Genomic DNA, 14,823 nt, shown 5'->3' on the forward strand with positions numbered 1-14,823 from the left:
GGTATCCACTCAACTCAGCCTCAGTTGGGGCTTTAAACCCCGGACCACAAATGGTAACTGCATCTATCATGTTCTGCCAATAAGGAGTCTTGTCACAAATAGATAATGATATTGATTAGAAATTTAGATGTCAAAAACTAAAATCATAAAACAAGTAGATATAATTAAAGTTTTACTTTTACTTTTAACTTTAACTTTGAAGATAACAAAGAAAAAAGAATCAATTACCTGGCTGCAATAAATGGAATGTTGCAAAAGTACCAGAATTTGCAAATCTCTTTTCTGGCAGCATCATGAATCTCCTTGTTCAAACCCATGCCCTCAAGCGTGGGTTGGGAGCCAGGAGTAGTGCGGGGCACAAAGTAACTATCCATTCTGCTTTTCCGCACTCTAGGCCGCAATAGGTTGGTGTTGGACTCTGTCTCAGTATAAGACCGACTACCACTAACACTCACATGAGCACTAGCACTAGGATGAAAAGGAGGCCTAGAAGAACCCTCCCCAACACAACCTACGGATGCGGAAGCTGATGCAGATGCACTTGCAGATGTAGATGCGGTTGCGGATGTGGGAGCACGGGAGCCAATACCTCTTAACCCTTCAAGTTGCATTTTCTTAGTCAACTTGTCTTGTTCAATTTTTTCTAATGCCACTAAACAAGAGCGTTTTGCCTCAACGGTTTGTTGAGTGCAAACTGTGACATCATGGCCAGGTATGCCAGCAATGTGGTATTTCAATCTATAGATACCTCCCGAATTTATTTTTTCTTTGCAAAATATACATTTTGTTTGATATTTGGTTCTCCCAGGAAACTCTTCATTATATTTCCAGCATTCATCTTTTTTACCCATTGTGGAAATTGGAAAATGAAAGCAAAGGGCTGCTGCAATAAAAAAATTCATGTAAAAAATCAAAGTTTGCAACTAATAAACAAAAACTACAAAACAACAAACCCTAGTTTGTAATTTAGTAAAACTAAAAATAAAAAACATTCAAGATTTGCAAATGAACACTAAAAAAATTTAACAAAAAATGCATACTACACTAACATGCAAAAAAAAAACCAATACTTACCTCTTGCAAATGAGTTGAGGAGTGTTGATATTGACTCCTTAATGCTCCCAATGCAATTTATGGCCTACCCAAATGGACTTCTGATCTCTTTGGTGCTCTTCCTTCTTGCCGGTTGGAAACCTATGGATTCTCTTTTCTCTTCTTCTCTCTCACTCTTCCTCTCTTCTACTCATACTAAACAAATAGAAGGCTCTTTAGGGTTATAACAAAGAGGAAAGTCAACTTAGAAAGCAAATAAAACATGTGTTTTTTTTTAAAAATTGAACTTTCTATCCTTGCTGCCGCGGCCGATTTCTGGAGATTCACGATGGCGATTTTGGCGATTTTTGCCATGAATCGCCAATTTTGGCGATTCAGGCGATTCACAAGAAAAAATCGCCACCAGTGATTTCCGATTCCAAAAAAATCAGGAGCCATGAATCTTATCGCGATTTCGGCGATTTCGGCGATTTCATGGCGATTTTTGGAACTATGATGTCAATACTGCTGAAGTAATTAGTGAGTTGATAAATTTGCCATGTATTTGGTTTTATGAATTCTGAAAATAACATTTTATTAGCAGCACTTCATTTCCACTTTGCATATTATGGTAGTTTCTTTCTTGTTTATGTTGTATGATACCAATTCCATGCACAAAACACAACAAACAAATAAACGTTTGATTTCCGGAGTTATAAGAGGTTTAAAACATTAAACGGAGAAATAAGAGGTTGAATGCAAACTGTTTGACAAAATTCCTTTCAGCAAATTGGTTTAGTTTTTTGGGACATCCAGGGGTGCCCATTACACCGGAAGCATTGTCGGGAAGAGGTGGGTGGTGCTAAGAAAATAGTCTTAAAAGTAAAGGGCAGTTTCAGCAACAATAAAAGTACTTACCCACTTGAATTGATATCATTATCAACTCGTCACCACCTTCAACTAACAACCACTACAGGCATTATGAGAAATGAACAAGCAACTGCCATTGCAGGCACTATAAAGAAGTGACAAAACATCCAAATTATATCAGATCCTAGAGAGGTGGCTCACCGTGGATTACAAGCACTTGGTTTTCTTATCAAGATTATTTTTCAGGTAAGCTCCATATTGAATCTCATACTTTATACTTTTTTAAAACTATATTTAATCGAGAAGATCATGGTGTATCATGCAACCATAGAGATACCAATTTAAATGCCCAAATAATTGGTGCCAAAATTCTCGAAAAACATGCTGCGATATCAACCCAAAAAAATGCGAAAATGCATGATTTTAGGGGGGAAAACCATGGACTAGTCAACAATAGAATTTTTTTTTAAAATACAATAACGGGCCCGGTACATTGACAATTAGGTTTTGTTTTCATTTTGTAATGTTTTAATTTTTGTCTTCACCAAAAACATTGGCGGCTAGGCAATAGGTGACAGGTGTGGAGTCTATCGATTAAAGGTGCGGCAGATTTTTCCATTGTTTATGCATTGACAAACCCATTATTTTTGCATCAACAGTGACAGGTGACCCATTCCAGGGGGGCGGCTCTGAGACAGGTTAGTCATTGTCTCTCTCTCTCTCTCTCTCTCTCTGATCATTTTTACTTATGTGATCATGGATAAAATGTGTTTATATTCCAATTAAAATGTCAAACATAGATTGTGTAACACATTATACCAGTATTTTATTTTAACTATCTGTTATATCCCAATTATAATGCATCTGACAGGTGTTCTGTGTTATCGTTTTTTAATATGAATATTTATTATAGTTATTTATCTTACTGTATTATACTGGTATAATTATAATTACTAATTTAATTGCATAATATTGTTTATAAACTGTACAATACTGGCTACCACTACCAATATTTATAATTATCTAGTTTATCTATTTTATAAATTTTATACAGTTATATAGTTACCGCAGCTGGATAACTATAAACAATCATAAATAAAGTTTGGTTTATAATATATTTAATACTTATTACTCATAAATTTATATACTTTACATTTCATGAATATATGACTATCGTCAATGGGCTTTTGGTCTACTGGTGAAGTTGAATGGCTCACAAAGAGCCCACCAGGGAGCAAGTCTTGCTAAGTGCAAGGCTCTGACATCATAAGGGATGAGGCCGAGATTGTGCCGCAGGTGATTTTGACAGTGTGGATGTCCCTCAGTCCTTGGCTCTAAGCCAAAGAGGTTTTAGGCACGAGTGGGCCAATATCGGGTTCCTAAAATGTCTATGTGCTGGCCTTCGCTAGTTGATAGCTCGCAGGCTTCGTGCCTCGCAGGTCTGAACCCTCCATCAAAAAAAAAAAATGAATATCAAATATCTATTATGTATTATCAATTATCAATAAATATAGATTTATTAGATTCAATTCGTTCATCTTTATAGGTTTATAACTATACTAAATTGTTACTTATTAGTTATTATATCAATATGCATTCTAATTATTAAGTTTTTTTATTTGCTAGGTTCTTAAAGTCTACCTATTTCTTTACAAGATGGTTGGTCGCAAAGAGGACCCTTTATGGAAACATGGGATCCCAGGAGCAAACAAAGGACAAGTCCAATGCATCCATTGCCTTAAGCATATGACTTCAGGCGCAATTTGATTGAAATACCATCTTACAAAGATTCCATCCAATGATATTAAACCGTGTACCATGTGTCTGAAAGAGGCTACAAGAGAGGCTTTGACAAGCCTTCAATATTTTGCACAAAATAAGGCAGCAAAAAAGAGGACATTCAAGGCAATGGCACCTCCGATGGGGACTTTTAATTCTATAGGATCACAAATAGGTGGAGAGGCTTCTTCTTCTACTGGACCTCGAATATGAGAATTAGGAAGTGTGGATAGGTCTTTATCAGGCTTTCAAGCTCCACATAACACTTTTGATGCTTAACTCGGCTTGCTAGGCATTGCATGGAACAAAGAGATGCATGAAAAGATACAGGTGGCAATGGCAAGATTTTGGATCCACAATGATATTCCCTTCAATGTTTTATGTAGTCCGTATTGGGATCAAGTGGTAACTTCGATTTCTTTATCCGGCAAGGGGTTCAAACCCCCAACTCCTCATTAGGTGAGTGGGTCATTGTTAGACAATGAGGTAAAAAACATTCATCAATTTGTGAAAGAGAAAAGAAAAGTTTGGGAACAGAAAGGCTGCACTATTATATCCAATGGGTGGACAAATGGAAAGAATAGCACACTCGTCAACTTTATAGTTGCTTCAAGGAGACACTTCGTATTTCTAAAATTAGTTGATGCCTCTGATCAAGTAAAATAAGCAAAAAAATCGTGCAACGTGTTGGATGAGGTGGTAATGGAAGTGGGAGTGGTTAATGTCATCCAGATTATTACTAATAATGCAACTGCGTATGTGATAGCCAATAAATTTCTAATGGAGAGGCATCCCACATTATTTTGGAGCCCTTGTGTTGTCCATTGTCTGGACTTGCTCCTTGAGGACCTAGGGAAACTGAGCTAGATAGAGAAGGTGGTTAAAAATGGAAGGAGTATTGTGAAGTACATCTACAATCATACATGGGTCTTGAGTCTTACGAGAGAGCACAGTAGTGGTAAGGATCTTGTATGAGCAGGGGTCACACTCTTTGCTAATAATTTTTTAAACTTGCAAAGCATATATAAGACATTGTTAGACCTAAGACACATGTTTCTAGATAAGAAATGGTTAGAGAGTCCTTATAACAAGAAGCCTAAAGCAGAGTCGATTGTGAAGATTCTGTTGGATGCTAGCTTTGAAAAGCTAATGGAGAAGATCTTCAAAGTAGGTTTTCAAGTCTTCATTAATGATTTATTATTTAATTTTGAAATATTTCCATTTGCTGATTTTTGTATAATTTTTTATGTCAAAGTATCAGAACCATTGGTGAAGGTTATGTGAATTGTGGATGGGGATAAAAACCCCATGGGCTTTCTATATGAGACCATGGATAGGGCCAAAGAGGCCATTCAACACTAGTATATAATGAGACCAAATATAGGCCCATATGGAACATGTTTGATTGTAGGAAGAACTGACAACTCCACCGACATATTCATGCAGTTCCTTACTACTTGAACCCCAAGTTCTATTTCTCCAACACTTTTAGAGTAGATGCAAAGGTTCAAATTGGCTTGGACACATGTATTCAAAGATTGGTTTCTGATTTGGACCTCGAAGACCTCATACATGATGAGTTGCAAACTACAAGAGGGAAGAGGGGCCATTGTTTTCTTCTCCTGATTGCAAATGTAGGTGCACTTTGCAGCCAGGTAAAAAAGAGCATGCATTTAGTTTTATCACACTATTTATTTTGCTCATGAAGTTTATTGGAAGCTTTACCACATCATACATAGTTTTTTTTAATCCCTAGAAATCTGTGGTGGAAAGATCATAGTGCCACAACGCCTAATCTTCAAAAGCTTGCCATCTAAACGTTAACGCAGACGTATTGTGCTTTTGGTTGGGAGAGAAACTAGAGTACTTTTCAGAATGTATACACAAAGAAACACAATAGGTTGACTCAAAATCACTTTAATGACATGGTTTACGTGAGGTACAACCTTTGCTTGCACCAAAATAAGGTGGAAGGGAAAGCTTCATATGAAACACTTGACTTGGATGACATTGATCCATTATCAGCAGATTGCATTGTTCCTATGAGGATGTAGATGCACATGTGGGTGATCCTTTAATGACAAATGAATAGCTAGCCCGAGTTTGAGATGGAGATAGATGACTGGGATGCAGATGTGGCAACATGTGAGGAGGAACATGAGCTTGGTCATCTATCAGAGTCTTTTGTTGAGCCTGAGGCACCTATTGAGGATGTTCTCACAGCAACTACTTCAACACCACCCAGTCAGCAACAACAATCTCTTTTGAGCTTTACTTGTAGATACAATTTATGATTGCTACTTTTAGTTTTCATTGATATTGAAACTTGAACTTAATATGTATTAAAAAGTTGTAGTTTCATGAAATTTGACTTCTATATGTATTGACCTATTTATATTTAGATATACTTTTTTTTTGGCATACGAATCTATCACTATGTTAATCTACTAAGTTTAGTTGCTATGAATTACTGTTTAACTCAATACTTTGATTAATATATGGTGGATATCTCCAATCATTATATGTTTGACAAATTTGGTGTATGTGTGCTTTTTTTAGAATATTTTAAGAAATTGTATATTATTCAAATGTTCGATAAAAGTGAAATAATTTCTGCATTTTTCATCAAGTTTTGCCGGTTCCAAGATTTTCAAAAAATTTGGGCCAGCCAAGACATTGTCGACATCGAATTTTTAACCTATGTTGAATCTTATGCATATCCTATTTAACATGTTGTAAAAGTAAATTTTACTAAGTCCCAAAATAAAATAAAAATACATATTTACTAGCATCTCCGCAAATTAAAAAAATACATCACAAATCACACAGAGTTCCTGATGAATTTTAGTCAAACCCAAAAAATGAAGTGGAATTGCAAACTTGATCCTTTCAACAAATAGAAGGAAGAAAATGAGAAAAACTCTTTGGATGTCACAATTAATAAAATAGAACTCCTGTCTAGGGTTTACCTTGTTTTATGAAATGACATTTAAGACCGTAGATAAAATCAAGATTAGATTTTTCTTATGTTTTCTTCAAGGCAGTCTAATGTCTGTAGGTAGGGCCACTTGCAAGTCTATGCTCTTTTGTTGAACCAAATAAAGCTATGAATATAATCCATGAGATTAGATCTTGGTGGGACATTTCTGCAATATCCATGACAAATTTTCTAAAAAGAGAGAGAAAAGTTGGTGAAATTTTGGAGTGGTCCAATAATTTTTAATCCAAGTTGCTGGTTCAGTTGCAGGTTTGAAATTTGTCCAAATTTTTTTGGAGTTGGGTTCAGGTTCATTTTGGGTTCATCAATACAAGATATATATATATATATATGCGGCTTGTAGACTATTTCCTGTAGCTGTAACGTGTGCTTGTTGAGTATAAACAATGGCTGGAGTTGGAGACTCTCAATCTATCAAAAATGCCTCTCGTGGATCATGGATGCCCTAGAACGGTAACTATGGTGAATGGTAACTATGCCCTATCATGAATGATAACTATGTTGTGGATGCAATGAAAAACCAATAACTAATAAAAATCTAACCGTTTTGATTTTTGAATTAAAAAAAAATCAAGTCTTAACTAAAAAAAACTTTAATATTGTTGAATTAAGTCTACACAAATTTGCCCAGATTTTCCACGCATTCTCTCCATGGACGTTCCAAAGGTCATCCCCATTCATAGTAAAGTCGTACAAGATTCTATTTGCAGACTTTGCCACGAATGTCTCAAAGAAATCACGACTTTGCAACGAATGAGAACTAACTACAAATTTTGACCGAACCGCATCTCGACTTTGGGACTTTGAGACGAATGTGGTAACTTAGTTACTAATTAATAAGATAGAAAAAAAGTGGGTGAAATATTGGAGTCGTTAAATGTTGCAGATTGTAGAAATGCAAGCAAAAAGAATGTAAAGCTTGTTACTTTTCATGCAATCATTGTCTATTTAAATGTGTTTAAATTAAACTTCATTCTTCCTTTGATACAGTTTGTATTAAATGTTTTAAATAAAATAATCTTAAAAGTTAAAAAGACCTGGTTATCATGACACTTTCTATTCTATCTATTATTTACCATTATAGTAATGACGCCTCTTGTACATTCACTTACAATTAATTTCAAATACAAAATATCTCAAGAATATTGGTATCTTAAGTTTATCCTTACAAACAATAAAAATTACACATTAAATTTATTATTTAAAATAAATCAATATTTAGTATAATTTTTAAAGACTGTTAAAACATGTAGCTTCGGTTAAGACAATATCTCTGATCCTATGAGAATATATTCATATATATATATATATATGATTTGCATATTGATATGTATATATGCACAAATATAATCTGCATTAATCAGGATGATCATTGTATATAGAACTCACTATGCATATATATTTTGCTTATATCTGAGATTGGATCTCAGTAATGATCGCATTCTATTCTGATCATTATCAATTTGCATTGGGCTTTGTTAAGTCTTTGAAATGATTAGTTTTGTTATAACTAACATCGGGTGTGCTTAAACCACTGATCGGGTATATCGGTGAATGGTCATGTCTCCATTTGGAGACATGCCCATTCACCCATATACCCGACCATCCTTGTATATATGTTGTTACTGCCCGATATTGCAAGCATCGAAATCATTTGATGCGAGCAGATCGGAGGTAATACAAATATCAAAGTTTGAAGAAACTTTTATCAATGTCTTTGCATTGTCATTATACATATTGTGAAGCATATCAAGTCCTTTATCAGCAAAGGTTGAACCTGAAAATAAAACCATACATTTATCAGAACTGTCATAGAAATCTGTACCAAAATTTACATGGTATCAGAGCGAGGCCAAGGAGAGATCGCATTAAGTTTATAAGGATCGGATTTCACTTTAAATTTACAGTCCATTCTCTCTACAAAGATGACAAACTTATTGAGATTTGAACATCACCTTCCAAGTGCTGATAACTTTGAATCCTAGAAACTTTATATAATGATGTTATTAAAAGAAAACAATTTGGAATCTTTTGTAAGAGAGGATAAAGAGGAACCTAAAGATGATCCTAGGAAATCAATACGGAATGAGAATTATGAAAAGCCATGAAGATAATTGTGGATGTTGTTCGAGATCACATAGAACCTATTGTGGCAAAACACACAACAGCATATTGTATGTTTCGAGCCCTTGAAAATGCATTCATAATCAATAATACAGGCAAAAAACTTGCTCATAAAAGGCAAATGAATAATGTTAGCATGAATAAAGGAGAAACTATAAATGCCTTCTTCATGAGAATCATAGATTTGACAGATCAATTATCTACACTCAATTATGAGAATGACAATCAGGAATTATCCTTAATAGCATTAGGAGGACTTCCTAACTCCAAGGAATCTTTTGTACAAGTGCTAGATCTAAAATCCCAAAACTAGATCGTTTAGGATCGGATTGTCTTTAAGAAGAATCGAGATTAATGATTAAGGGAAAACACAAAACCTTAGATGAAGACATTCAAATTCTTAACACAAACTCTCATAAGAAGGGAAAAAAGAAGAACAACAAAAGGAAAAGAAACTTTCATGGAAAAGGACAATCTAAACAGAAGAAAGACTTGTCCAAAATTCAACATTTCAGATGTGATCTATATGGACATTATGCGATAAATTGTCTTGATCAATCTCAACCTCAAGCATCATTTGCAAAAATTGATAAATCAAAGGAAGGACATGAATCTGAGAAATATGCCTTCTATTCAACATTATCCAGCCAAATTTCAACCAAATTTAACACATGGATAGTTGACAGCGGATCTTCAAGACACATCACTAGATATCAGGATAACCTAGAAAGCATGCAAATAGAAACAGATGAAAACGTTACAATTAGTGATGATTCTGCACATTCCGTAAAAGGAATTGGGACTTGCACTATAAAATTAAAATCTGGAAGTTCTATTCAACTTTTTGGAGTTCTTTATGTACCAAGTATTAAAAGGATTTTAATATCTATATCTCCACTTAAAGATGATAGTTATAGAATTGCATTCATGGAAGGTAAGGTACTAGCTTGGCCTAAGAATTTAAACATAAAGAAGGCTCTAACAACAAGAGTATGACAAGGACTTTTATATGAGCTATGCACTAAAACAAACCTTGCACTTGTACATGAGACTTCAGATTCAAATGAAATATGGCATAGAAGATTAGGTAATATCAACTTTTGTGCCCTAACATCAATGGAGAAGTTAGCAACCGGAATGCCCAAATTAAGCCATATTCATAGTGAATCTTGCAAAGGTTGTGCCTTGGGGAAAAACACTAAAAAGTCATTTCCTCATAGCTTGAGAAAAACTAAAGATATGTTGGAACTAGTACACTCTGATCTATGTGGACCCATGTCTTTACCATCTATAGGAGGGTTCTTGTACTATGTGATATTTGTTGATGATTTTTCAAGAAAGACATGGATATACTTCCTTAAGTGCAAAGAATCTGAAGAGATTATCTCTAAGTTTAAAAAATTCAAAACAATCATTGAGAACTCCTCCGGAAAGAACATTAAAGTTCTAAGAACAGATAATGGGAAAGAGTAAACCTTTGAAATATTTAAAAAGTTCTGCCAACTTGTTGGGATTAAGAGGGAGTTCACAGTCCCCTACAATCCTCAACAAAATGGAGCTGTTGAAAGGAAGAATAGAACTATTGTAGAAGCTACAAGGGCTATGATTTTTGATCAAAACTTGAGTATGTCTTTCTAGGTTGAAGCATCTAACATAGCAATCTATATTCAGAATAGATGTCCTTACTCATATTTGGACAATAAGACCCTTGAAGAAACATTTTCTGGCAAGAAACTTGACATCATTCACTTAAGGATATTTGGATGTCCTAGGTATGTTCATGTACTTAAGGAGTAGAGGACAAAGTTAGAACCTTCTGAAAGAAAAGGTATCCTTATTGGTTTTAGTGAAACTGTAAAAAGATACAGAGTCTACATACCTGGATAGAAACAAATAGAACTAAGAAGAGATGTCATTTTTGAGGAAGATATTGCCTTCAGAAGAGCCAAAACTTCTGATGAACTAGATACAATTGATGTATCCTAAGAAGAGGCTCCTGCTCCTGAGATTTAGAGGGAGTACCTTGAAGAGACTTCAAATGAAACTGAGATCCATCCTAAGACTCAAGAAGAGAATCTTGATTATTCTAAAAGGCCACTTTGGGCTAGGAGAATTATACAGGAAGGAGATGGATTTGTAGCACCTTCAGGGACTTTTTGAGATAGCAAACGACTTAGAAAATTGACATACAATGCTTTCATGTGTGAGAGTCCAAACCTTGAACCCTCAAGTACTTCTGAAGCACTTAAACATCAAGCTTGGAAAGATGCAATGGTGGAAGAATATCAGTCTATACTAAAAAATGATGTTTGGGATAAAGTTCCTAGACCTAAGGGAAAATCTGTTGTGTCTTCAAAATGGCTCTTCAAAGTTAAGTATGTTTTAGATGGTAGCATTGAAAAATATAAACCTTGTTTTGAGGGTAGAGGTTTTTTTAAAAGGAAGGAATTGGCTTTGAAGAAAATTTCGCACTAATTGCCAAGTACAGCTCTGTTAGAGCTGTAATAGCCATCGCAGCAGCCAAAGGTTGAAAAATCCACCAAATGGATGTAAAAATTGTGTTTCTTAATGGAAAAATCGAGGAAGAAGTATATTTGGAACAACTAGATGGGTTTGTGACACATGATGTTGCCTCTTATGTATGTAAATTGAAGAGGGCTCTATATGGACTCAAACAGGCTCCCCGAGCCCAGTATGAAAGGATTGACAAATATCTTTTAAGTCTTGGATTCACCAAGATGTGGCTGATCCAAATCTTTACTTCAAGGTAACTAAAGGTGATATGTTGATTCTAATTCTTTATGTTGATGACCTTCTGATTACAAAGGAAGAACATCTCATTAATCAGTGTAAGAAAGATTTGGCTTCTGAATTTGAAATGAAGGACTTAGGAATTCTTCATTACTTTCTTGGATTGGAAGTACATCAGAAGTCTGGGAATATCTTTGTAAATCAAAAGAAGTATATTGTTGATATTTTGAAAAGATTTGGAATGTGGAACTATCGACCTATGTCTAGACCTATGGAAACCAACTTACACAAGCTAAAGGAAGCGAGTGTTGAATCCAAACTAGTTGACCCTACTTTATACAGACAAATAATTGGGTCCCTAATCTATCTAATAAATACTCGACCTGACATCTTCTATGCTGTGAATGCATTGAATCAGTTCATGTGTGAACCTCGTGAGATTCATCTTGTTTCTTTGAAGCATATATTAAGGTATCTCCAAGGTACTATTAGGTATGAACTTAAGTATGAGAATACCAGCTTGGAGTTACATGGATATATTGATTCTAATTGGGCTGGAAGTGTAAAAGACCGGGAAAACACATCAGGATTTTGTTTCAATTTAGGATCAGCTATGATTTCTTGAATCTACAGAAAGCAAGCTTCAGTTGCTCAGAGTTCTATTGAGGCAGAGTATATTGCAGCAGCAATGGGAGTTAGAGAAGTAGTGTGGCTTCAGAAGTTGCTTTCTAACTTGTTTGGTGAGCCTATGAAACCTACCACTATTCACTGTGATAACCAAAGTTGTATCAAGTTATCTGTGAATCCAGTATTTCATGATAGATCCAAGCATATAGAAATTCCTTACTACTATGTAAGAGACATGGTGGAAAGAAGAGCTATTCAGTTGGAATATACCAATACAAATGATCAAACAGTTGACATTCTTACCAAGGCACTTCCTAAAGTGAAGGTTGATCATTTCAGAAAGAAACTTGGCTTGATTGAAATGTAAGTTAATGAGATTGAGTCTCAAACTTTGTAAATTTGTATTATTTAATAAAGATATTTAAAGTGTAAACTCTTTTGTCACATATGTGACTCTATGACTCATGGGCCTACCCTATGTTCAGTATTAAAAGGAGACAATCTTTTATATTGAAATAATGACTCTAATAATATAAGGTGACAACTTTAAATTATTAGATTACTATTATGATGAATATCATGTGACTTGATATTCTTAAAATCATAATATTTAAAAAAGCATGTTGATGGATATCATGTGGCTTGATATCTATTGAAGATCAACATGTTTAAACTCATGGTGAATATTATGTGACTTAATATCTATGGATATGCCATGATCTTTTATGGTGGATATCATGAGACTTGATATCTATGTACACACCATAATTGAAAGAATATCATGAGACTTGATTTTCTTAAATATCTAGAGGATATTACTTCTAGTTCTTATAATGAGAACTCATATGCACTTTGTCTGCCCTAGCTAAGTGGGAGTGTTAAAACATGTGGCTTTGGTTAAGACAATATCTCTGATCATATGATTATATATTCGTGTGTGTGTGTGTATATATATATATATGATTTGCATATTGATATGTATATATGCACAAATATAATCTGCCTTAATCATGATGATCACTGTATATAGAACCGACTGTGCATATATATTTTGTTTATATCCAAGATTGGATCTCAGTAATGATCGTATCCTATTCTGATCATTATCGATTTGCATCGGGCTTTGTAAAGTCTTTGAAACGACTAGTTCCATTATAACTAACATCGGGTGTGATTAAACCACTGATAGGGTATATAAGTGAATGGTCATGTCTCCATTTGGAGACATGCCCATTCACCCATATAACCGACCACCCCTGTATATATGTTGTTACTGCCTCATATTGCAAGCATCGAAATCAATTGATACGAGCAGATCGGAGGTAATACAAATATCAAAGTTTGAAGAAACTTTCATCAATATCTTTGCATTGTCATTATACATATTGTGGAGCATATCAGATCCTTTATCAGCAGAGATTGAAACTGAAAATAAAACCATACATTTATCAGCACTGTCATAGAAATCTGTATTAAACTTTACGTAGACATAATTAAGATATTTATTTAGTTCAATTGACAATAAATAACTTATTTTATGTAAAGATATTTTCTTATTCACAAAAAATATATTTTATTTTATAATTGTGTTGTCTTTATATATTTAAAAAGTTCTTTATTTTATTCTACTATTGATTTATTTTATTTACATTTTGACAAATTTTGTATCTTTCATTTTTAAAGAACTGTTTTATCTATTATATATGCTTATAAATTTTTTTTTTTAGCCATTAGGAGATGACTTCTTTTCTTTCTTTCTATTATGTATCATAATATTAATTTAGGTTAATATGATAATGATAGTTATAGATCAACAACCATTGAAAATTAAATCTTAGATTATATGAACTAAATATAAAGCAAAAAGTTATTGGCACCAAATGTGTCAATCTTACGATTTTGTGGAAAACATTACCCTAGTTTTTCTTTGAGATAAAAGTATTATATTTATATTATAAAGAATCAAGTTTATAATTGTTAAAATGTCTTCTCACAATGAAATTTACACAAAAGGAGACAAGGATAAGCTTGATATTCTAGATAAAAATTGGTAAATAAACAATTCAATTTTACATCACATAGATATAGATTGAAATGTATACTGCCTCTCGGCTCTCATCTTCTTTTCTCTCCTTTTTATTAATTCACAAAACCCTTTCTTTTTAAGACAAGGAGACCCGAACAACACACCCTTCCTTCATAACTATTATTTTGTTCTTTATCTTTTGTGTAGATATCTTCTCTTTAAAATCTAACTTATTACAAACATAGTTAAATTAAACAATTATTGGGAGATTTGAAGTCTTCTTATAGGTTCTCTGGCATTAGGCATATCAAGAAGGATGTTTGAACTAATTTTTAATCAAAGAGAAATTCTATCTTTCATTTGTACAAAAGGCAAGAGCTCTAGCTCTAACAGAGCTCTTGTTTCTATATCTTTTTATTATGTTGACATTATATATGCCCTAATGCCATGAAAATGGTAAATCATATCATATATGACCCTCCTTAATCTTATTTACTGCATATTCAAAATGAAAAAGTTGCAGCTGACTATTTTACAAAATATTGATTCATTTGTCCATAACCTTTCTTTTTGTGTTGCTTTCAGGAACAGCAGATATAACTTTATATTTTAAACT

At 33.9% G+C, this 14,823-nt stretch overlaps 2 protein-coding genes across 4 annotated transcripts in view; one reads left to right on the forward strand and one right to left on the reverse strand.

The window, feature by feature from the left end:
* Nucleotides 1-14,823, reverse strand: part of LOC149563078 (pyruvate kinase isozyme G, chloroplastic-like) — a 168,045-nt gene that overhangs the window by 53,249 nt on the left and 99,973 nt on the right. The window lies entirely within an intron of this gene.
* LOC149563079 (uncharacterized) overlaps nt 1-14,823 on the forward strand; it is a 142,420-nt gene that overhangs the window by 46,958 nt on the left and 80,639 nt on the right. The gene's annotated exons all lie outside the window — the stretch shown is intronic.

This window comes from Cupressus sempervirens, chromosome 4, assembly GCF_028749045.1.
Source record: "Cupressus sempervirens isolate cs-2001-9-10 chromosome 4, ASM2874904v1, whole genome shotgun sequence".
NCBI classification, from domain to species: domain Eukaryota; kingdom Viridiplantae; phylum Streptophyta; class Pinopsida; order Cupressales; family Cupressaceae; genus Cupressus; species Cupressus sempervirens.